The sequence below is a fragment of the Pseudorca crassidens genome, chromosome 7 (genome assembly GCF_039906515.1).
Source record: "Pseudorca crassidens isolate mPseCra1 chromosome 7, mPseCra1.hap1, whole genome shotgun sequence".
Lineage (NCBI taxonomy): Eukaryota > Metazoa > Chordata > Mammalia > Artiodactyla > Delphinidae > Pseudorca > Pseudorca crassidens.
The window spans coordinates 92,952,243-92,976,504 of NC_090302.1; the positions used below are offsets into that span (position 1 = coordinate 92,952,243).

The window sequence follows — 24,262 nt, forward strand, 5'->3', positions numbered from 1 at the left end:
TAGAACATTTTCATTACGCCCAGAAGAAAGTCTGCACACCTTAGTCATCACTCTTCCGTCTTCCTAACCCCTCATCCCAGGCAACAACTAATCTAATTTCTGTCTCTACAGATTTGCCTATTTCGGACATTTCAGATATATGGAATCATACAATATGTGGTCCTTCATTGGTTGATGATACTGAACACTTTTCCTATGCTTATTGGCCATTTGCTTATCTTATTGGGAGAACTATTCAGATCCTTGGTCCATTTTTAATTGGGCTATTTGTTGTTTTATTATTGTGTTACTAAGTTCTTTGTATGTTTTTATACAAGTGCCTTTTCAGATATGTGATTTGCAGATATTTTCTCCCATTCTGTGAGTTGTCTTTTCACTTTCTTGATGGTGTTCTTTGAAGCTCAAAAGATTTAATTTTGGGGATCACTAGTTTACCTATTTTGTTGTTGTTGTTGCTTGTGCTTTTGGTGTTAGAATTAGAAACCATTGCCTAATTTAAGGTCACAAAGACTTATACCTATGTTTTCTTCTAAGCATTTTATAATTTTTACATCTAGGTCTTTGGTACTTCTGAGTTAATATTTACATGTAGTGTGAGATGGAAGTCCAACTTCTTTTTCTAAAATGTGGATATACATTTATTTGTCTGAGCACCATTTGTTGAAAATACTGGCACCCCTTTGAATTGTCTTGGTACCCTGTTGAAAATCAATTGATTGTAAATATGATGGCTTATTTCTGGACTCTAAATTCTACTCCATCTACCTATATATCTATTCTTTTTTTTTTTTTTTTTTTGCCACACAGTGGCCTGTGGGATCTTAGTTCCCCAGCCAGGGATTGAACCCAGGCCCTTAGCAGTGAAAGCTTGGAGTCCCAACCACTCAACCACCAGGGAATTCCCTATATATCTATGCTTATGTAAATACCATATTGTCTTAATTACTGTAGCTTTGTAGTAAGTTTTAAAATTGAGAAGTGTGATTCCTCAAACTTTATTCTTCTTTTTCAATATTGTTTTGGCCATTCTGTATTCCTTAAATTTGTACACAAATTTTAGGATCAGCTTATCAAATTCTGCAAAAATGTCGAGATTTTGATAAGGATTGTACTGAATCTGTAGATCAATTTGGAGGGTATTACCATCTATAAATATTGTTTTCCAGTTTGTGAACATGAGATACTTTCAAACTTATCTAGTTCTTTAATTTCTTTCAACACTGGTAATTTTCAGAGTATAATTTTTGCATTTCTTTTGTTAAAATTATTCCTATTTTATTCTTTTGAAATCTATTATAAAAGGAATTGTTTTCTTAATTTCACTTTTGGTTTACCCATTGCTACTGTATAAGAAAAAATTGACTTTTGTATATTGATTTTATATCCTACAACCTTGCTGAATTTGTTTATCACTTCTAATAGTTTTTAGTGGATTTCTGAGGCTCAAATGACTTTTAAATATATGAAAAGAGACCAACCTGTCATAAAATGAGACAAATGTAAATAAAAACTATCATGGGATATGGTTTTGTTCACCTACTGAACTTGCAAAGATCTAAAATGACATTCATATCATTGTATGGGTGTGGTATGTATTAATATTTCTATTAATATTCATACTCTTTATTCAGCAATCCCACTTCTAGGAATATATCCAAGAGCAGCTATCTTCCAGTTCACATACAGTATCCCTAGGGATGCATAAACAGTATTGAAGTGTTACGTTGTATGTAGGCAGGTCACTGTTTGATTCCATTTACATAACCAGGCAAAACCACTCTGTTGAGAGAACTCAGCATAACTGTATCATCATATCATTTAATCAAAATTTTTCAGGAGACTTCCCTGGTGGTCCAGTGGCTAAGACTCAGCGGTCCTACTGTAGGAGGCCTGGGTTCGATCCCTGATCAGGGAACTAGATCCCACATGTCACAACTAAAAGTTCACATGCCACAGCTAAAGATCCTGCATGCCACAACTAAGACCTGGCACAGCCAAATAAATAAATAAATACTTAAAAAAATTTTTTTCAGGATGTTTCTTTAAATCATGAGGACTTCCTCCATCTCAACCTAACCATAATCCTCCTCCTCAATAAAATAATAACTCTCCTCTATCATCGAGTAGTTTGCTTGCTGTTTGTTTTATTTTTTTAATATATATTTTTTAATTGGGTTCCTTTTAATTTTTTTTTAAATTTAGAGTTGCTTTACAATGTTGTGCTCGCTCCTGCTGCACAGCAAAGTGAACCAGTCATATGTATTGCTTGCTGTTTAAAAGTTATTGTTATATTACCCTTTTCATAAGCATTGTATCCAGTTCAAATCCAGCCCCCCCAAGTTATTTCAGTAGCCTTCTACATGGTCGCCTATATTTCATAATTCCTACTCTAAATTTTCTTCTAGATAGCAACAGATTGATTTAAAAAAGTCACCCCACGAACCTGACTGAACATCTTCAATTGTCTCCCACTGGATGGTGAAACTCCCTTACATGTGCATAGAATTTAAATTCCCCAATATCCTGGCACTTGAGGCCCTTCACAAACCCTATGTTCTAACAAATGCGCATGATACAGTATTCAGACAAGTCATGTATTCATTTATAATAAATAGTTGTTGAACCCTTACTGTCCTCTAGGAGGTATATTGATAAGGAAAACAGATCTTGCCTCTGGCCTCTGGACTTTATAATGGGGTGGGTGGTGACTAAACAAGTCAGTGCTGGATGTAATTACAAAAGAGAATCAGTACTACAAAGAAAAATAAACAAGGATGTCAGTAAAAGAGAATAGAGGGCAATCTACTTGTGCAGGTGGTCAGAAAAGGCTTCTCTGAGGAGGTGACATTTAAAAGCATATATTTGCCTGCTGGGTAGAGAATGACCTGGAGAAAGGTGGGAGTGAGCCAGGGGAGGAAGCTTCTTAGTTGACCAGATGGCTGAACTCTGCTCCTGCTGTTTCTTTCTTGGAGTCATTCATTCAGTAAATATTTCCTTAGCACCATGTAATGTTCCCTTCATGAAGTGTAAACATTCTTGTGCATGTAGACATAGTGTCCCCTCCAGAGGCTAATGCAGTACCTTGTGCTCAGTAGGGTCCATTTGATATCTGTTGAGCCAGGGAGTGGAATGGCTCTTCTGGCTCTCTTTTTCATTCAGCAGTGCTGTGACAGTGATAGTTTCAATTATTTGAGAGAAGCCTCGAAGAGGAATGGTGCTCTAATTTATGATTTTCCTGAGGTTCCAAGGTAAGCCAAAAATGAGTGTGGAGAAAGAGTACTTTCTGAGAGAATTCCTGAGAAGAAAGTGGTCCTCTTTGGTTCTTCTGGTCCCACTGCTGCCAGACTTCCAAGGAAAGAGGCTTGCAAAATCTGGCTTCTTTCCCCTCTAATAGGAAGCTGCTGGGGTCTACCTGGTCTGAGGCTTCCTGGGAAGCAAGGTGGCCAGACCTCTCCATTCAGAATGGGAAAGGAAGGGACTCATACCCTCCTGGTTGAGGTTTTTGGAGCCAGGGCGGACTGCCTCCAAATATGCCACAATGGCACATTGATTATTTTGAATTAAAGTTACTTAAGAAATGGCCAATGCAAGAGGGACACTCTGACCTTCCCCTCTGTCTCCCTGAAAACAGGAAATAAATCTCCCATGTGAAAGGTACCCTTTTTGTACCAGGAGGCAAAGAGAGATCCTTATCACCAGAGATAAGGAAATCAGGCTGAGAAGCCTGTATAAACAAACGCTGTTACTTTTTAAATTTACTACCCCAAGCCCAAATTCTGTTTAGATTTTTCACTAATTGAGCACCCAAAACCTAAGTTTGTATTGTCAATTCCTCACAAATTTATTTTTTCTTTGTCTAAAAAGTATAAAATCTGCCTGCTTTGGTCACCTCGTAGATCCCATTTCTATGAGGCCTACATGTGCATGAATTAAAATTTGTTTCTTTCTCTCCTGTTCTTCTGTCTTGTGTTAATTTTGTTATTAGTCCACCCACAGGAACTCAAGAGGAGTAAAGGGGGAAATTTTCCCCTCTCCAACAAGGTGAGGACACTAGAGAGGGCACGGGGGTGGGGGTGGGGGTGGGGGGTGGGGAGGGTGGGGAGGCGGAGGGGGAGGGGGAAGGGGTCAGAAGCCAGGGTGTTGGATCTAGGTCTGTGTGTGGCTCCTGCAGAGCCAGCAGTAGCACCTCTGGCAAACCTGTTTTTTTCCCCTAACTGGTTACTTCCCCTCGAAGAAAAACTTCTGCATTGAGGCCGTGAAACAAACTTGGGGAAGCTGGCTACAAACCACAACTGGTCTTCTGTAGTCTTTAATGAACCACATCTCTCACCAGGCTCTAGTCCAGGCAGTACAGATACCGCAGAAAATAGAAACAAAGGTGTGTCCTCTGGAAGTTCAGAAGACACGATGTGACAGAGGGTGCTAAGAGGCTTGGAGAAACCATCCTCACTCATTCCAGCCTCCTGTAGCCCCGAGTGGGGTAAATACCTGGAGAGGTGCCAGGCAGAGCTGACCCTGCCTTTTCCTGAGCATTCCTTACCTCTTCCTTCTTTTTTGGCCCCACTGCTGGCCATCCAGGTAGGTTGTGGTCACCTCTGCCCTGGATGACAGCCCTAGACCTCATGCTTCTCCCTGTAGAATATGTGCATCAATGTGGCTCTAGTCAGAGATCTGACCCCAGAGCCAGCGGAGAGGAGTGGCTTCTGTCCTAGTGAGGCCACCATCTTCTCAGGATTCACATAGGGCTGCCTAACCAGCATAGCCATAACCTATAGCCACAAGTGCGAGTAGGAGAACCAGCATAAGCCACAATCATAATGAGGGTCATCATGTTAAACTTGTAAGCCCTGAGTGCTCCCAGTTCAATGACCTTTGTCTCCACTTCCCCGGGGACAGCAGGCTATAGCATCCAATTGGAGTTGACCCAGGCAAACACTGGGGAGAGATCATCCTTACTTACAAGGTGACTGGTGGCCTATAAGGCTCACTCACCTAGAGGTTAAGTTAATACAAAGAATCATCCCTATTGCGTGGGGTACATACTGAAGACTGAATACTTTTTGCTGTGTTGAATAACTGAATAATCCTGTAATAAATATAACTAATTTAAAAAGGCTCCTGAGGATCAGTTTCCTATGATCCATCAATGTCAGTGGGGTGAATATACCAAGGTTCACTGTGGGTTCATCTCTGGGGCAGAAATTCCCTTCTCCCCAAGTAGAATCCCTGGGATCCAGCATTAAAATAGACATAGGCCTTGTATAAGTTGAAACTTTTAACACGCTTGTTTATATTTGTTTATATTTGCCAGCAATATAGTTCCTGCAGGATGAAAAATACATGCAGGCCCTTCTGACGTAATCTCCAGAAGTACAGTGTGGTTGAAAAACTGTAAAGAAATTAAGTTTCTGGAAATGCTTAGTTAGCAAGTTGGAAGAGAACAGAGGCTGCCTGGGAAGTTGAAGCAATTTGGCTTATTTAGCATTCCAGAAATTCACAAAATACTTCGTATTCCACTTTTCTAACTTGTTATTTTGAAAAATTTCAGTTTTCCAGAAAAGTTGAAAAAATTTCAGAATTAAAACATATATACCCATCACTTAGATTTACCAATTGTTAACCTTCTGCTATGTTTGCTTTACCTGTATATAAAATACATGTGTTTCTGAGCTATTTGAAAGAACATTGTAGCCACCACAACTTTTAAAATAATTCATCACACAACTCCGAAGAACAAAGACGTTCTCAAACATAGCCATTATCACAGTGAAACATTTAACAGACTAAATAATACTCTCTTTAATATATTTTCCATCAAGTTCTCCAATTATCTCCCAAATCTCTTTCATAGCTTCTTTCCTTCAACTTGGTGTAGGATCAATGGTCATGCAATGGATTTGGTTGTGGTCTCTTATGTTTGAACTTATTCCTAGCTGTTCTGTGTTTTTCTTGATGTTGATTTTTTGAAGAGTCTGGTGGAGCTGTTTTGCAAAATGTCTCTCACACTGGATTTGTCTGATTTCTTCCCCTGTGACTAGCTTCATTTTAAACCTTTTTGGCAGATATACATGGGTGACGTAAAACCTCATTTTTGACATTCAGCACGCTAGCTAGCAAGTAAGGCTTCTGAGGGCCATGGAGATATTTTTAGCAGAAAGACTAGTAGTTGCCTTCTCTGGAGTGTGGCCCTTCCTAACATAGGGCTGGCTGACATCCCTGGCCTGTGCACTCTTTTTTGTTTTAGAAAATATCTTTTTTTTAATTAAAAACAATTTTATTTTTATTTTTGGCTGCATTGGGTCTTCGTTGCTGCGCAGCTTTCTCTAGTTGCAGTGAGCATGGTCTGCTCTTCGTTGTGGTGCATGGGCTTCCCATTACGGTGACTTCTCTTGTTGCGGAGCACCAGCTCTAGGTGCGTGGGCTTCAGTAGTTGTGGCTCGCGGGCTCTAGAGCGCAGGCTCATTCGTTGTGGCGCACGGGCTTTGTTGTTCCGCAGCATGTGGGATCCTCCCAGACCAGGGCTCGAACCCATGTCCCCTGCATTGACAGGCGGATTCTTAACCACTGCGCCACCAGGGAAGCCCTGGCCTGTGCATTCTTGATAGCTCCCAGTGATCATCACTAGAGGCCAACTTTAAAACAGGGGTTCTCCGGTGTTGGAGGGGGTAGGACAACATATTTGGCTTTGTCTGGAGACATTTTTGGTTTTCATGTTGGAGGAGGGAGTGTGCTACTGGCACCTAGAGGGTAAAGGCCAGGTATGCTGCCAAACATCTCCCTTAAAAACGAGTTATCTGACCCCAAATGTCAACAGTAGCGAGGTGGAGAAATCCAGGGGATGCCACTGAAATATTCCAACTAGCTGATTCCTTGGCACCTGCCTCCTTCCATTTCTCCTTGTTTCTGAAATGCTCCACTACTGTCTGCATCATAAACATTAAACAGAAAGGAAAGTAACAATTTCTCAACACTTCCTAACTGGTAAGTACGGCGACACACTTTTGTATATCTGTAACTAAATTGGCCCTCTACTTGGCCTGTGAACTTGTAGCTCTTGCCAAGTGTGTCATCTGAGATGAGCACTTTAATTGTTCCAACAGGCACGTATCAATCTTACTTGGAAGAAAAAGGTGCCAGTAAAATCCCAAAGAGCATTGCTAACTGACAATTGTCCTGCAGGTTAGAGTATACACAGTGCTTTCCAATAATACATCTGTCATTTGACCTGACAACATTCGGGGAGGCGGTTTATTACGAAGTGACTGCGCTTTTGCACTCGAGGAACCACGTCCGCCCAGCGACTCGCTGGAGGACACCGGGCTGGTGGGCGCAGAGGGCTGGGCGGGAGTCGGGAGATGAGGATGTGGGGAGAGGCGAGACCCAGGCCAGGGCTTGGGGGCAGAACTCCAGGCTGGGGTAGGGGTTCAGACCCGGGGTTCAGCCTCCAGGTACGGCACTCCGCAGGAGTCAAAACTGTTCTGGACGCTTCCTTCCTCTCCCCGTCCTCCTGCAAACAATTAACCTGACACTCAAAGGGCATCTTGGCTTAAACATAACTCAAACAAGTTCACAAGTAACCGTGGGAATGCCTGGCTCCTGACTTCCGCGGAGAGCCGAGCGAGTTCTCCAGTTTGTGGTGGGGGCGGCGCACGGGGAGGGAGTGCAGGGTCAAGAGCTGCAGAGCTCACCCTCCCCTGCCAGGTAGGGCAGGTGAGTGGGCGAGGCCCGGGTCCGTGTCGCGGTGGCGCAGTGCGGCGGAGGGGTCCGCGCGGGAAGCCAGATGGCACTGGACGCTGTCTCTGCGGCCACGGCTCAGCCAGTGGAGGGCCTTGTCACTGTATCCGGTTTTATCCAAAGGGGCGGCGTGCGCGACGCAGGTCGACTTGCTGCTTAAATTCAAGGACAAGGAGGGACAGTCATTCGGTGAAAGCCCTCCCACCGCGCGAAAACGAAACTTCCAAGGATGCCAGACTTCCGTTGCGACCGCGCCGCCCCTCTCCCGGGCCTCCGGGCCCTGAACGCCGCCTCTTCCAGCGCGCAGCTGGGGCGCAGCCAAGCCCCGCCCCCAGGTGAGAGCCGCGCCCGGCTCCTCCCCGCCGCCAGGCCCCACCCGGCGCCAGGCCCCGCTCCGCTCTGTTCGGCGGCCAGGTGAGTTGTGCCAGACCAAGGCCTGCTCTGCCACCAGGCCCCGCCCCACCTCCAGGCCCTCCCCCACTCAGTCCCGCCCCACCACCAGGTGAGCAGTCTCAAGCCAAGTCCGCCGGGCCCCGCCCTCCGCCCTCTAGGCCCCGCCCACCGACTGCAGCGCCTGCGTAGTACGGCCCGTCGGGCCGGGGCCGGGCCGCTCGGCCGGTGCAGTCGGCGGGCGCAGTGCGCGTGCGCCGTGCGGCCGGGGGCGGGCGGCGGCGGCCGCGGAGCGGGGGCGGGGCGGCGCCGTCTGGCTCGGTTGGGCCGGGGCGGGAGCGCGGCGCGGGACGGCAGGGCCCGCGGGCTGCCGACGGCGGCCTAGGTGGCCGGCAGGTGAGGTCCGTGCGCCGTGGGGAAGCGGGCGCCGCAACGGGGTCGCGGGCGGGGCGCGCTGAGGGACGGTGGCGCCCGGGGAGCAGTGGGCCGAGGCGCATTGTCCGGGCGGCGGGTGGCGCCTGCACAGCGCCCCCTGCCGGCCGGGCCGCGGGCGGGGGCCTCGGGCTCTGACCGCGCGCCTTTGTTCGCCGCCCCCGCCAACATGGCCGCCGCCCCCGGCCAGGCCGGTCGGCCCGCGCGCTTTGTTCCGGAGGCCTCGGCACACAGTGGGCGGGGGGCGCGGGGCGGCGGGGGCGCTGCGGCGGGCCCTGGCGGGGGGCGGGGCGGGGTGAGTGTTGCATAACCCGGGCTGGGCGGGGAGGAAGGAATGGGACCCTCGGGTCTTGAGGGGGAGGGGTTCGAGTCCCCTGGGGCGGGGGTGGGGACTGTATCCCTGGTTGGGTGGGAGGGGATGTAAAGGGGGGAGGGGAACGGGCCCTCGGGGCGTGGGGAGGGGCTGGGGTGGAGGGTGGGAAGGCGGTGGGGGAGGGAATGGCGACTGCCCCCCGGAGCGTGAGAGAGAGAGGGGCTCTGCACCGAGACCTCAGAAAGGGGAGGGGGTTCTCCGGGTTCTGGACCCCCCTGAGGCCTGGCGCTGGTCTCCCACCCAGGGCTGTGTACCTACGACGGCGTAGCCTCCCCGGCGGCTGCCCTGGGTCCTGCAGCAGTAGGCTTCGTGGAGAAGGTGGTTTTTCGGGGCTCCCCGTAACACCCCCCTCCTAATTTCCACCGCCCCCTTGGCTGCCTGTCCGCGCGCCCTGGTCAGCTCTGCGCGGGACTGGCGGACGGCGGGGTTTCTGCACACCCACACTCACACAGTTTTCTTTTTCATCACGAGTGACCTTGAACGCATTCCGCAAGCATTTGCTCAGATTAATTGCACGGCTCGGAAACTGCGCAGTGCCTTCGGTTTGGCTCTGTTCATCTTTCCAACTGCGGATGCGTCCTCGACTCTACCGGGTTAGATTTTAGTGATGGTTTCAGCAATAAATGCCACGAAATAGGCACCCCAAATCTGTTTACGCATTTGCTTTACGGTTATTTGCTATTTATGATTTGTGGATTGAGATTCCTGGTTTTGGAGAGGGTTTTCCATGCATGTTGAAGTAGCAAATATGGATTTTGCTGTACGTTAAAAAGCAACACCAAATACATTTAAGTGTTAACGGATTACACTGTATAACGTGACTTGTGCCAGAGACGACATACCTACCAAAATGCGAATTCCTATATAACTTCTGTTGGAATTTTCTGGAAGGAGCTCCGCGGTCTGAAAGCATTGATGGAGAGTACAGTAATTGCTTTCTACACAGCTTTTGTTAGGAAGTGAAAACTAAACCTACACTTGAGGATGTATAGCAGGACAGATTGAGTTTGTGAACATTCTTAAAGGTTGTGAACTTTCAGAGGCTGTGAAATTTCGGATGGGGGTAGAGTGAGTGAAATGAGGAGGCTTCTCCCCCATCCCCCCAACCTTGGTTAATGGGCAAATACCAAAAAGTTGTAGTAGCTACTGGATTACAGAACCTTTATTATCAGACTTGATAATTAAATGTAAGAGTTGCTAAATATGTTTGTCAAAATTATGGGTAGTAGATGTGTGTTTCTTGTGAGAAATAAAATAGAATTTCTTTATTTTGACTCTTGAGTAGCAAAATGGTTACTTTATTTTTTTTAGTATTTATTTATTTGTTTATTTTGACTGTGCCGGGTCTTAGTTGCCACACACAGGATCTTTACTTGTGGCATGCGAACTCTTAGTTGCGGCATGCGTGTAGGATCTAGTTCCCCACCCAGGGATCGAACCCGAGCCCCCTGCATTGGGAATGCGGAGTCTTACCCACTGGACCACCAGAAGTCCCACAAAATGCAAAATGGTTATTTTCAAATGCCGTGAAATGGGTAAGGAAAAGAGGCCCTCAGTCATCTCTATGATTAACTTAGCATTCTTTTTGTTTTTTGTGATACGCGGGCCTCTCACTGCTGTGGCCTCTCTCGTTGTGGAGCACAGGCTCCAGCTGCGCAGGCTCAGCGGCCATGGCTCATGGGACCAGCCGCTCCGTGGCACGTGGGATCCTCCTGGCCCGGGACACGAACCCGTGTCCCCTGCATCGGCAGGCGGACTCTCAACCACTGTGCCACCAGGGAAACCCCTAGCATTCTTTTTTTTAAGGTTTTCTGTTGGCCCCAGAATTTTGATAGTACTGTTTCTGACAGTACCTTTATTTACCAATTCAGACCACAGTAACAGTATTTACTTAGTTTTGGAATATATATCTGAAGCAGTGTTTAAGGTGGTATTCTTGGTAATACTAGTGCTAAGAAATGCTACAGGAAAAACAAAACGGTTCTTGGTTACCTTAGTTTGGGAAACGTTGCTTTGTCCTTTTCCTTCTCCCCAAGGGTCACAATTCACATTATCAGGTTAAGGGCTCTGAGAAATAGTACCAGCACTGTTTTCCGTATTTGGCCCCAGATCCCTTCTTGTTTTGTTTTTCGTGTAATATCTAGTAACACTCTTGAAATCCAGGTAATGGTGAAACGTTGGTCATTGGTGTCCTTACCGGTAATGGTACCACTCCTGTAAATTGTGGACTGGGAGGTTGATGTGATTTGTGTGTGCCTGTGCATTCTATGGGAAAGAGTACCTCAGATTTGGCTCTTATCACACTGATAGTGTATAATTATGAGTTATTAATTTGAGGTCTTAACTAGAAGAAATTTAATTATGTAGTGTTCTCACTTCCCAATGACTTACCTGATTGCATACAGTTAAACTCCACTGGCTGCACTCCTTAATTGTTAGCATTTTTTCTGCCGGTATGTTGGAAACACATAAAAAGGGTACTGTTGTTCCTGAAGAATTATTGTGGATTATTTTAGAGATTAAAAATAATGCTGTTGGGTATTTCTTTTGAATTAGCTATTAGCAGGATTCTAATTTGCTGAGAAAGAACAGTTAACATATATCATGTAAATACTTTCTTATATTTATTAGATGCTTAATTGTGTTTTCTTTCTCTTTTCCTTGAATGAAAAGAAATTGGAAGCAGGGAATCAATTGTGCAAAGGATAAGAGCTCTGGAGTTGGACATGGAGATGGCCTTCAGCTCAGAAGAGTCTGGGTTGAAATCCAGCCACACTCCTTACTGGTTCAAAGCTACATACATGATTCATCACATAGCCTTTTTAAGCTTTCTTAAAAAGCTTAAACCTGTGATGAAAGCTAGATTTCATCCTATAGGATGAAACCTATCATATAAAGCTATTATGAGAATTAAATGCAATGGATTTGTAGAGTTCCCAATACAGTTCCTGAAGTTCAGCAGCTGGTGCCAGTCATTGTTGATTTCCTTCTCCATCCTGCTTTTGAACTTTGCTATAGTTATTAGCATTTTTTTTCAGCATCAGGTTGCTTAGTTGTGCTTGTCTTCAATTAAATTTTTTTATACATTTATTTATTTATTGGCTGCGTTGGGTCTTCGTTGCTGCACGCGGGCTTTCTCTGGTTGCGGCGAGGAGGGGCTACTCTTCGTTGCGGTGCACGGGCTTCTCATTGCAGTGGCTTCTTTTGTTGCGGAGCACGGGCTCTAGGTGCGCAGGCTTCAGTAGTTGTGGCTCACAGGCTCTAGAGCGCAGGTTCAGTAGATGTGGCACATGGGCGTACTTGCTCCGCGGCACATGGGATCTTCCCAGACCAGGGCTCAAACCCGTGTCCCCTGCATTGGCAGGCGGATTCTTAACCAGTGCGCCACCAGGGAAGTCCCAATTAAATTTTTAATTAAATCTCTACTGGGTGCTTATTATATGGCCTTAAAATTGCCATAAGTCGTGTATGGACATAATACATAAAGATGTGCCCTCAGAGACCTTACGGCTTGGTAGGGAAGATACCCATACATAAGATGAGGAAATTCTATGCTTTTGATATCTGGGAAGAGAAGGTGATGTTCCAGCAGGGTTAAGAATATAGATTAGGAGAGGAAAAAAGTCTAGATGAAGGGACAGCAGGAGCAGAGTCCTGAAGAGAGTGTTCGAGACCATTCTGGATTTGAATTACAACCAAAAGTTTGCCCTGTATTATCGGTTACTCCTGTGTGACTGATTCCTAGGGTCCCTGGACATCATAAGTTCTCTGTGGGTATTGATCATACCACTGCTGACACCACTTATAATTTGGCATGGCCAGTCTGTCTAGGGATGAATTTGGGGCCAGATTTTAAATAATTGTACATATCTCATCAAGGTGGTTGGTGTTTATCCTAAAGGTGAGGGGAGCCATTGAAAGGCATTAAACCGTATGAAAGGAGCATTGGAGGAAATCTGCCAGTGTAGGAGCTCTAGTTTAAAGAGTGTAACCTGTTCAAGAAGGCAGATGAAGTCATTTGAAGCAGGGGCAATTTGTCTGGAGTCCCTAGAATGTTAAGTGTGTTGACTTTTTGGGGGGTGGGTAGAGGGAGGAAGGATCCATTCATCATGGATATTGTTTTATCCAAATGTTGATAGAGTAAATGAAGAGGTTAATAAAGCATTTTCATACCATTTTAGATGTTTCTAGATTGTAGTAATAAAGCATGACAACTTTTTAAACTTAGATTATATTTGTTTGTTTATATTTGTTGTTCAGCTTGCTTATAGTTATATCCTTATAACCTAGGTTTAATTTTTGGACCTGTCTGCAAATGATCCACGTATTTATCTATAGATGATCTATATACTTACACGTATGTATGACCTGTATATCTACCTGTATATTAACTAATCATATATCTAAGTTAATATTCCTAGTGTGAGTTTTAGGTCCTGACACAGGATAAGAATGTTCTTTTTCCTATGTACAGGGTTGATTTGTTGTTGTTTCTTTTTGCTTTCTCTCTTTCAGGATCACTGTGGACCCAAGGAATTTTATGTATTTGGTGTGTTTTAAACAAGTAGTCATCATTCTTTTCCCTCAGCTTGTTCTAATTTGGGCATGGCTTGGTCCTTTCAAACTAGTACTCTTCCCTTGGATGCGACCCCATTAATCTTTGAACTGTTTCTTGCTCATGTTACAAGATGTCTTAGATTCACTTTGTGCTTTTCCTGCCCAATATCTATCAGCCAGTTGTTTTAGCTCTTTTTATCAGGCAGTGGAATTTAGATAACAAAATCTGGTGCTGTGTGTCCTTACTGCTACTGAGATGCCCTTGCTTTCATTGGATAGGCTTGGGAAATAATAAATTTTGATTTTGTGTTGATATTTCCAATTCACATTTAACTTTATAGGGTTTTTACTTTGACTTTATCCTTTCTTCTCTAATGTTAAAAATTTGCATTCTTAGCAACAGTAGTTACTTTCCTTTATCCTACAGTATAAATATAGTAGTTTGAAAACGTTAATAACAGTAGAGTGATTGTAGGTTTGTATTTTATTCTCCTTGTTTTAAAAATGTATCCATGCAAGGATGTACAGTTGACAATCTGAATTATAAAATCATTTGAAAACATTTTCCCTCTGATTTTGTAACCAATTTGATCATTAGTTTGGTTTATTTGAATGAAATCTTTAACTTTTAAGGATTTCTTTAATGTTTTAATGTATTTTTTCAGTGTGTAAAACATTTATATAGTTCCAGAATCAAAGCTGCATTACTAAGGTATGTTCACATTCTCCCTTTTCTTCCTATCCCTGCACTGTAACCCTCCTGCCCCACTTTTATTAGTTTCTGGTTTATTTTTCCACTGTTTTTGCAAATTTAATCACAAGTATGTTTTTTACCTGCCTTTCTTAAAAAGAAGTTTGTGTACACTTTTGTTTCTTCCTTTTTACTTAATACATTCTAGAGATCACTTCGTATACACTCTTTTTTATTCTTTTGTGCTTGTAGTTCATTTCCTAATTATAAACACTTGGGTTGTTTATATTCCATTGCTGTGAATAACCTTGTGGATGTATTGTTTTGTATTTGTGCAGGTATAGTTTCAAGATAGTGAGATTGTTGGGTAAAAGGTAAATGTGTTTGTAATTTGTTAGTGTCAGAAATCACCTTTTAAAAAGGCAGATCTGATTATGTCACCTTTTACGTAAAACCCTCAGTGGCTTCCCATTGCTTTAAGGACAGAACTTCAAAACGTGGCCTTAAGGGTGTGCATATTTCTTAAACTTTGGGGCCTTGACCTCACCAATACCACATCTCCCTTTGCTTTCCTTGCTCCAGCCATGCAGGTCCTTCTCACATCTCCCGTGCCCATCATCATCTCCGCCACCAGGGAGTGTGGCATTTGTTCTTTCCCTCTTCCTGGAATGCTTTTCCGTCCGGGTTTCAGTTATTCCTAGTTTCATTTAGAGCTTGTCTCAGGCATCACTTTTTTATGAAATTCGTTTTGTGCGAGTTTGCACATTTTATAATAAAGGTAGAATAGGGAACTTCGATATATCCACCACTTGCTACAGTAACTAGCAGTTTTCTTGACTTTACTGAAGTCAAGTTCTTCTATTAGGGACATTGTTGTCCTTCCTGGTGCTTATCAAAATTACAGGGTTACATTTGTTCACATGATTTAATGGATTTTTGTTTTCTCAAAAAGGCTGAGCTTCATTAAAGTAGAGATTCTTCTTGTTTTGTCCGTAATTACTTTTCTAGTCCTTAGTTCAGTACTTGGGTTGTGAGTGCTCAAATTCCCTGGGCAGTAACTAGAATTGTCCAAGGGCAGGTTGAGGCTGTGTGGTTAAATGTGTGGTCTGTTGCACAGGGGTCTGTCAGACAGTCTTATTCAGGGATCTCAGTTAACACAGTGTAGGAGCTGATGATGCAACTCGTTGATAAGACTGTTGTCTGTGTGCCTGATGCTGGAGTTTGCAGTCCATAGGACAGGCATTTGAGAAGGGAAGGTGGATGTAATGTGGGGGAGAACCCAGACTGGAAGCCACAGCAAGACAGATGGAAAGCTGTGTCAGTTCTGTTGCCTCTGACCTTGGTTGTGTGGATATCCTGAAAGAACTGGCCCTTTGTCATGGAGGTAACCACACACACTTGGCCCAGGAGGCAGAGACTCTCAGGGAGCCTGGGGGAAGGTAGAGTAGTTGTTGCAGCCTCGCATCATTGAAGCAAATGGGGAGTTCAGTGGGTGCAGACTGCAGATGTCCTACCAGATGTTTGCCCCTTCACTTGCTTCCTCCGCGTGCTGCACAGTAGTCTCTCTTCTGGCCCGCCCAATCTGGAAACAAATGGGAGTGGAAATCTTGGGGAATGCGATTTAGCCTAGCCAAGTGAAAACGTTGCAAAGCAAAACGATGAGTTCAGGGTTTTAAATTACCAGGTCAGGTTCCACATAAGGGACCTGAAAGTTTCTACAACTGCCCTAAAACTGCAAATTGAATTCCCCGTTTGTAAGTGAAAACATTGGTTGGTAAGGAATGGGATCCTGAAAATTGGATTAGCGGCATATGGTCAGATTCTGATTTAACTGGAGACCTTGAACACCTAAATTCTGCTGGGCTACCTTTCCCAGTAGAAGCAACCTTTCCATCCCTTCCCTTAACTTAATCTCCCTTTGCCTGAAAAACCTGCATTTGGCTTCCCCTAGGATCATCCCAGGAGGTCCCAAAGGGTGAGTTGCAAATTGTGACCCATGAAGAGGTAGGCCTACCCAAAAGATTGTCTAGTTTGCCATGAGCGAAATAGGAACCTGGGGAATATTTATGGGAATGGATGTTAAGGGTGTGAGTTGAAGGTGAAGGGAATGTAAAGTTGGGTTAGGCCAAATTTATTGATGTGGACCCATAAGGAGAGATTCTGGATTCAGTGTTACAGCTTGAGGGCTTAGAAAGGGCTCTGCTTGGTTGATTGCCTGAAACAAACCGAAGGGTGACCTGTACTAAGTGGAGTTGAGATGCCAGAACTACCTTGGTATACTGTAGAGGAAGGTATCCAAAGGCTTAGGGAGATTGGAGTATTGGAGTGGATTTGTCATGAAAGACTTACCCTTCCTGGGAAGGTTCACAACTCAGGCCTTATCCCACAGCCATAAGACACCTGCAAGACATCTGAACATTTGGTACGATAAGCCCCAGTATCCTTGAGAACTCTGGTCACTCTTCTCTGTAGATCAGAAATCACAGTGGGATCTGCTGGCACTGAACTGGGATCTGTAAATGCTGTGGTGACAGTTGGATCCTGGGTTGTCAGGTCTATTAAATGGTCTTTTTTATTTAGAATCAATCTCTGGGTTGTAACTACTGGTAATTTTTTGGTTACTCTGGTATTTTTGTGTAACCCTCTGAAATTTTTCCTTAAATTGACTCAGTGAAAGATAAAAGCAATTTTATGTACTTTCCGTTCATAATTACTCTTCACCACAAGCTTTAGTCCATAAAGTAGGGTTCATCTAAAATACATTAGCCTTTAAATATATAGTTTATATGACTTGTGGGACTATAATTTGGTGGACTCTTTTTGGAAGGTGGCGTCATTGAAACAATATAAAATGCCTGTACTCTGTTCGGCCTAGCAATTCCACTGCTAGGAATTTATGGTATAGATGTATTTGCACAAAGGTACAAACCTGTATGTGTAAGATTTTTCATTATAGTGGTGTTTGTGGTAGTGAAAAATGAGAAACATCTGTCTAATATTGAAGTTAACAGTAAAGTAAGTGATCTTTATGTCCATACTCTGGAATGTTCTGTCACTATTAAAAATAAGAGGGAAATAAAAATAAGAGGAAAAAATTTCCTATACTGCATGGAAAATGTAATGTTTAGTAAGAGAAGCAAGTTGTAGAACTTTGTGTGTGCATGTATGTGTTTTAAGATGTTTGTATATCTATACTTACTATGCTTTAAGAATTTGCATATGTCATTAGATTCACAGCAGTCTTTTAACAGTGGTTACCTCTGAGGGATGTGAGAATGATGAAGGAAGGGGGAGGAGGGCTCCATGTAAACAGTCTGGCTGCATACAGCTTCTTTTTTTTTTTTAGTTTATTTTTTTTGAATTTTATTTTTATATAGTAGGTTCTTATTAGTTATCTATTTTATACATATTAGTGCATATGGGTCGCTTCTTAATCTGAGTTAATAGTAAGTAGCAAATTCCCCTTTGGTTTAAGGATAGTTGACTTTTCAGAGTCTTGCCTTTTTGATTTTTCTTTTTTTCTTTTTTTTTTTTTGGTGAAATGTACTGAAAGTACAGAAGTAGTTACAGATCCATGGTTTGTGACATACCAACCGTGGAACTCTACACATTTTGTCATTAATTTCATTCACTCGGTCATGTATAGTTGTAGTTTGTTTATTAATGTAATGATTTATTCATGTATTATCCATGGTAGTAGTTCATTCTTCTGTTGATAAATATTGGGTTCCCAATTTGAGCCTGTTAAGGTCCCCCAAGGACAAGAAGACAACAAGTTGGGGTTAGATTTTGCTGTAGGAGAAATACTTGTGACAAAGCCAACAGCCCCTTGCAGGACTGATGTATGTAGAGGAGGAAGAGGTTGGAGGGAACGTTTGGTACGATAAGTCTTCGGACTTCAGTGCAGTTCTAAGAAAGTAAGGCCAGTGACATGTCCTCCAGCCAAAGTTGGGGTCAGAGGAGTTCCTTCTGCAGGAATGGACCTGCTTTAGCATCCTGCCTATGGCCAGTCATTGGCTAGAACAGCCTGTGGGAAGTTGGGCTGGGGGAATGGTAATGATGGATTCAGAACAGAGCAGCTCCCCATGTTAGGTGATCCAGCAGTCTCATTTCCATGACTGTCACGGGGCTCATGTGAGCAGACGTGCTGTGAACATTCAGGTGCATGTTTCTTGTATGCTTTTTTGTTGGGTAGACTTAGGAGTAGAATTGTTGGGTCGTATATTATGCCTATGTCTGGTATTAGTAGATAATGCCAAACTTCCAGTGTGGATATACCTATCAGTTTCTATTCCAGCTACAGCAGGGGTCCCCAACCCCCAGGCTGCGGACAGGTACCTGTCTGCGGCCTGTTAGGAACTTGGCTGCACAGCAGGAGGTGAGTGAGCGAAGCTTCATCTGCTGCTCCCCATCACTTGCATTACCGCCCGAGCCATCCCCCCGCCCCCCCGCCCCGTCCATGGAAAAATTGTCTTCCACGAAACTGGTCCCTGGTGCCAAAAAGGTTGGGGACCGCTGGTGTAGAGCAAACAGAGAGCAGAGGGTGGGGGAGAGGGCAAGGGTGGAGAAAAGAGGGGGAGGGAATGGGTGGGAGTGGGAATTTTCTTCATCTTAAGCAGCTAAGATTTCTAGGGTGGTTTGTAACCATAGCATACTCATTAACCTATCTTGTCAGATAAACTTTTTTTTTTGTTTTAAATACACTTTATTTTTAAGAGCAGCTTTAGGTTCACAGCAAAACAGTAGAAAGTACAGAGTTCCCCTGTACCCCCTGATCTCACACAAGCACAGCCTCCCCCATTAGCAGCATCCTGCACCAGATTGTACATTTGTTAGAATGGGTGAACCTACATTGACAAATCATTATCATCCAAAGTCCATAGTTCACATAGGGTTCACTCTTGGTGTTCTATATTCTGTGGGTTTTGACATTTATAATATGTATCTGACATTATAGTGTCATACAGAATAGTTTCACTGCTCTAAGAATCTTCTGTGCTGTATTTGTTTTTTTCTGATTTCTGTCTTCATTCCATTGTGGTCATAATACTATGTAATTAAAAGCTTATGAAATTTTTTGAAGCTTGGTTTATGGTCCAACATATGATCACTTTTTGTAAATGTCCTGTGTGTGCTTGGAAAGAATGTGCTTCTGTCTTTGTTAGATGCAGTGTTCTATGTTTGTTAGTTTAACTTGGTTAATTGTGTTAAATTCTTCTACATCCTTTTTTCCTTTTCGTTTGCTGGTTGTATTGGTTACCAAGAGAAATGTATTAATACTCATATTTTGCATTTGTCTGTTTCTCCTTACTTGCGATAATTTTTGCTTTATCTATTTTGTGGCTATGTTACTAGGTGCGTACAATGTTTAGCATTGTGTATTTTCTTTACCGATTGAGTCTTTTAAAATAATTGTCTTTCCTTAAGGCAAAAGTGTTATTAGAGGTAAAGGTTGATTAGCTTAATATTAATGTAGTTGCATTATCTTTTCTCTGATTAGCAGGTGCAGTGTGTATCTTTTTTTTTAACCTTGTACTTTCATTCTTTGTACTATGTTTTGGACGTTTCTGTTGTCAGCAGTATATAGGTGGGATTTTAAAAATCTAGTCAGACAATACTTCCCATAATTGGAGTGTTTAGTCTATTGATATTTAAATTTAACCCAACTGTTGACATAGTTGGGTTTGAGTATGTTGTCTTAATAAGTGCTTTCTGTTTATTGTACCTGTTTTATGTGTCTTTTACTCCTTTCTTGGCTTTCTTTGAAAGCCTTTTTTTTTTTTTTCCTCTGCTAACCTCAAGGTTACTTAAAACATGCATCTTTGACTTGTCAAAATCTAATATTTGGTTGTTTCCCCCTCTTCCTGGACACTTAAACTCCATTTATATTAGTTTCACTTACGTAGCACAGTTTGTGCTATTTTAATTCTGTGTATATTTTGTCTTAGGACACTATTAATTTGTACAGTAGTAGCCATTTAGATTTACCCTTTTCATTGCTCTTCGTTCCTTGTTATAATTCCAGTCCAATCCAATTCCAATTCCATTTTCCTTCTGCCTGAAGAACATTCTTTATTTCTCCCCTGTTGTGTGACTCCTAATAGTGAATTCTTTGAGTATGTGTTAGTCTAAAAATATCTCAAATTGATTTTCCCTTTTGAGGGATATTTTTGATTTGTATAGAGTTCTAACTTGTCAGTTTTCTTCTAAGGTGTTGAAAGAAGTTATTAGATTTTCAGCTTTCATTTTTTTTCTTAAGTAAACTGTCAGTTTAATATTTGCTGTCATGGATGGGATCTTTTTTACTTCAGGCTTTTATGGGTTTTTTTTTTTTTTTTTTTGGTCTTTGGTTTTCAACAGTTTTTATGATGTGTCTAGGTATATATTTCTTTTTATTTATATTTTGTGTTTATAGGTCTTACTGAATCTGTGGTAATGTTTTCTATTCTTTTGAGAAGTTTGCAGCCATTATCTTTTAAAGTATTTCTTCTGCCCTGTCCCCCCTACCCTCTACTCCATTTAAATGCATGTGAGGCGTTCCCAGTCTCTTACCCTTTGCATGCTTCGTCCTTGGTATTTCTTCTGATCTATCTTTGTTCACTAATTTTTTTTTTTTTTTTTTTTTTGCGGTACACGGGCCTCTCACCGCTGTGGCCTCTCCCGCCGCGGAGCACAGGCTCCGGACGCGCAGGCTCAGCTGCCATGGCTCACGGGCCCAGCCGCCCAGTGACACGCGGGATCCTCCGGGACCGGGGCACAAACCCGCGTCCCCTGCACCGGCAGGCGGACCCCCAACCACTGCGCCACCAGGGAAGCCCTTGTTCACTAATTTTTAACGAGGCCAGCCTATTGATAATCTATTCATTGAGTTTATTGTATTTTTTCACTTCTGGAAAATCTGGTTCTGTGATAGTTTTCTACCAAAGTTTTATATCTTATTTTTCTGTCTCTGAACATAATAGTCACAGCTATTTTATTTTTCATTTAATAATTTTATTTATTCCTGTAACCTTCCTGTAGCTTACTATAAAGTATGATTTTGTAACTGCAACACCTGGTAGCCCAGTGGGTCTGCTTTTTTTTGTTGTTTATCTGTCGTTTCTGCTAGTTTTTATTTTGTCTCTTTCTGGGCTAACTTGCATGGTTGCACATGTAGTAGATTACATTTTTTAAAGTGTTTGAGATAATTTGGGGTCAGGATGATATTCCTAGAGAGGATTTATGCTTGCTCTGCCAGACGTCTGAGGGAGCTGGCAGCTTGGGATCACCTCCGCTAAGTTTTAGGGTAAAGAGGAGTTGCGGCTGGACTTCTTACCATCCCCCCAGCTCCCAAGAGCAATTCAGGATTCCATGTCATAGAGACGTGGGTTCACCAGCCCCCTCCTTCCTTTGGTAGTCCCTGGGTTCTGGTCTTTGGCCCCTCACCTTGCAAAGTTATTAGCCTCTAGCTGCCCCTTAACACTTGGCAGTTACTCTCAGGGAGAAAAGTGGTTGCATATGTGGGGTTTACCTACCACTCTAGGTCCTGCCTCTGGAAGTACTGCTATCTTCAAGTTCTTTGATGCCTTCAAGCATATGGTTAGTGTATGTGTCACTGTGTGTGTTCATGTTTTTGTCACGGAAGTTTTCAGTCATATACAATCGTTCCTCGATATCTGCTGGCGATTGGTTCTAGTATCCCCAGAGGATACCAAAATCCATGGATACCAAAATCAAGTCCCTTACATAGAACGACGTAGTTTCTTGCATATAACCTGTGCACATCTTCCCATATACTTTGTCATTTCTAAATTATTTATAATATCTAATACAACATAAATATTGCATAAATGGTTGTAAATGCAATGTAAAAGCTGTGTAAATAGTTGCCAGTGCTTTCAGGAACTTTCTGGAATTTTTTTTCCCCTGAATATTTTTGATCTGAGGTAGGTTGAATCTGTTGACGTGGAACCCACAGATGTGGAGGGTGAACTGTACAATAGTCAAGAAAATAGTGTAAAAGATCCCCCTTTGTCTCTGTGACACCATTCCAGTGATCTTCCTGACCTTGATAGCTTCCTGGCTTCTGGTATGGCAAGATGTTCCAGGCTCTTCATATATTTCCTCCCGCTCACCTGGAATTAACCTTTTCTATAAGAAACCCTGCTTCCCAATAGTTTTTGTTAAGGGTGTTCTTTTAGATTTTATTTTGATATTCTAGCTTTCAGGAGAGTGGTCTAAATTACCAGTCCATCACTACCAGGATTGTCCATTCTTTACATTGATTCCTGCAGGTGGCCTTTAAAGACACATCAAAGATTCAGGGTTGCTTTTTGCCAGTGGTTTTAGGCAGGGGTTGTTGTGCCACGGACATTTTCTCAGTCTGGTGAAACCTGTGGATACCTTCTCAGAATGTTTCTGAATACAGTGAATAAAATACAAGGGAGCAAAGAAGAAATGTTATATTTAAATAGTTACTAAATATGAAAACAATGTTAATTTAGTAATATGGCTTTTTTGTTAGTATGTTAAGTGACAGATAAGACATACAGAAACAATTTCATATTTTAAGGTACTAAAGTGACAGCTCTTGATGTTTATCAAAAAGTAAATTGAGGTGGTCTTTTCTCTCCTTTCACATATTGATCAACAAATAATTGATGGTAGGGAATACAAGAGAGCATAGTAGATCTGTGTGTCACAGCACTGTAATCCTGACACACTAGCTACCCAGAGTGAGGTCAGACTTTATAGGCCGAACCACTGTCCTCCATAAAACTGCCCTCACTACAGACACCAACAATAAACTTGGTGGTCCACAGGCCACCCACGTTTCTGACCACCTGGCTACGAATTCAGGGGTCCTCGTGACCTCATGTTTGATAATTTACTAGAACAACTCACAGAACTCAGGAAAATGCTATACTTATGATACAGTTTCATTATAGCAGAAAAGGATCCAAATCCATGACCATCCAAAAGAAGCACACAGGACAAGGTCTGGAAGGGTTTGAATGGGAATCTTCTAGTTTTCTTCTGTGGAGTCAGGAGTATCACTGACCTGCACGTGGATATGTAATGGTGCATGGAGTTAGAGTATTGTTGACCAGGGAAGCTCTCTCCGGCTTCTATGTCCAGAGTGTTTATTGGGGTTTTGTTATGTGAGCATGGCTGATTGAATCATTGGCCATGAGGTTGAGCTCGGTCTTTAGCTTCCCTCCCTGAAAGTTGGGCTATCAGGGGATTCAAAGCTCCAATCCTCTAATCCCGTGGTTGGTCTTTTTGGTGTGGCCAGCCCCATCCTGAGTCATCTTGTTAGCACAAACTATCTAGGGACCCACCATAAATCACAAACACTCCTGTCATTTAGGACATTCCAACGATTTAGAAGGTACTTCCCAGGAACGGGGGGTGGGGAGGGGGCAAGTTCTAGGCAAACTCTTTGTTTTACAACAGTCACCAATTCTGTTGTCACAGTTTGATGACTAATGCCCTGATGGCTGACCTACTCCGGTCATGTCTTGTTCTGTGGCAGGCCTCATAACTTAATTTAGAAGTAGTTGATGAGGGCTTCCCTGGTGGCGCAGTGGTTAAGAATCCACCTCAGGGGACACGGGTTCAATCCCTGGTCTGGGAAGATCCCAAATACCGTGGAGCAGCTAAGCCTGTGCGCCATAACTACTGAGCCTGCGCTCTAGAGCCCACGAGCCACAACTACTGAAGCCCCCGCGCCTAGAGCCCATGCTCCACGATAAGAGAAGCCACCGCAATGAGAAACCTGCGCACCTCAAGGAAGAGTAGCCCTCGCTTGCCGCAACCAGAGAAAAGCCCGCACGCAGCCACAAAGACCCAATGCAGCCAAAAAAACAAAAAAACCCCGAAGTAATTGATGAGCTTAAAAGCTGTTTTGAGATCTGTAATAAATGCAGTGGGATGGAAAGATCTGTGATTTCTGTTGTTGAGAAAGTCAGGGATACTGGTAAAATAATGTGGTTTCATACGCTCATGATGGAAGGAAGTGCTTGCTGTATAATTCAGGTGAAAGTTAGGAAAATGAAGATAGAATTTTTCCCTCATCCAAATTCATGATACTTGTGAATTTTGTC

General features: G+C 43.2%; 1 protein-coding gene across 2 annotated transcripts in view; it reads left to right on the top strand.

The window, feature by feature from the left end:
- The first annotated feature begins 8,390 nt into the window (after positions 1-8,390).
- The window catches only part of SPIN1 (spindlin 1), a 65,342-nt gene continuing 49,470 nt past the window's right edge, over positions 8,391-24,262 (top strand). Inside the window, exon 1 of one of the 2 annotated variants that reach the window (XM_067744997.1) lies at positions 8,391-8,520. The gene's annotated coding sequence lies outside the window, so the exon portion shown is untranslated. The remainder of the gene's footprint in view (positions 8,521-24,262) is intronic. The other variant, XM_067744998.1, reaches the window with a different exon arrangement.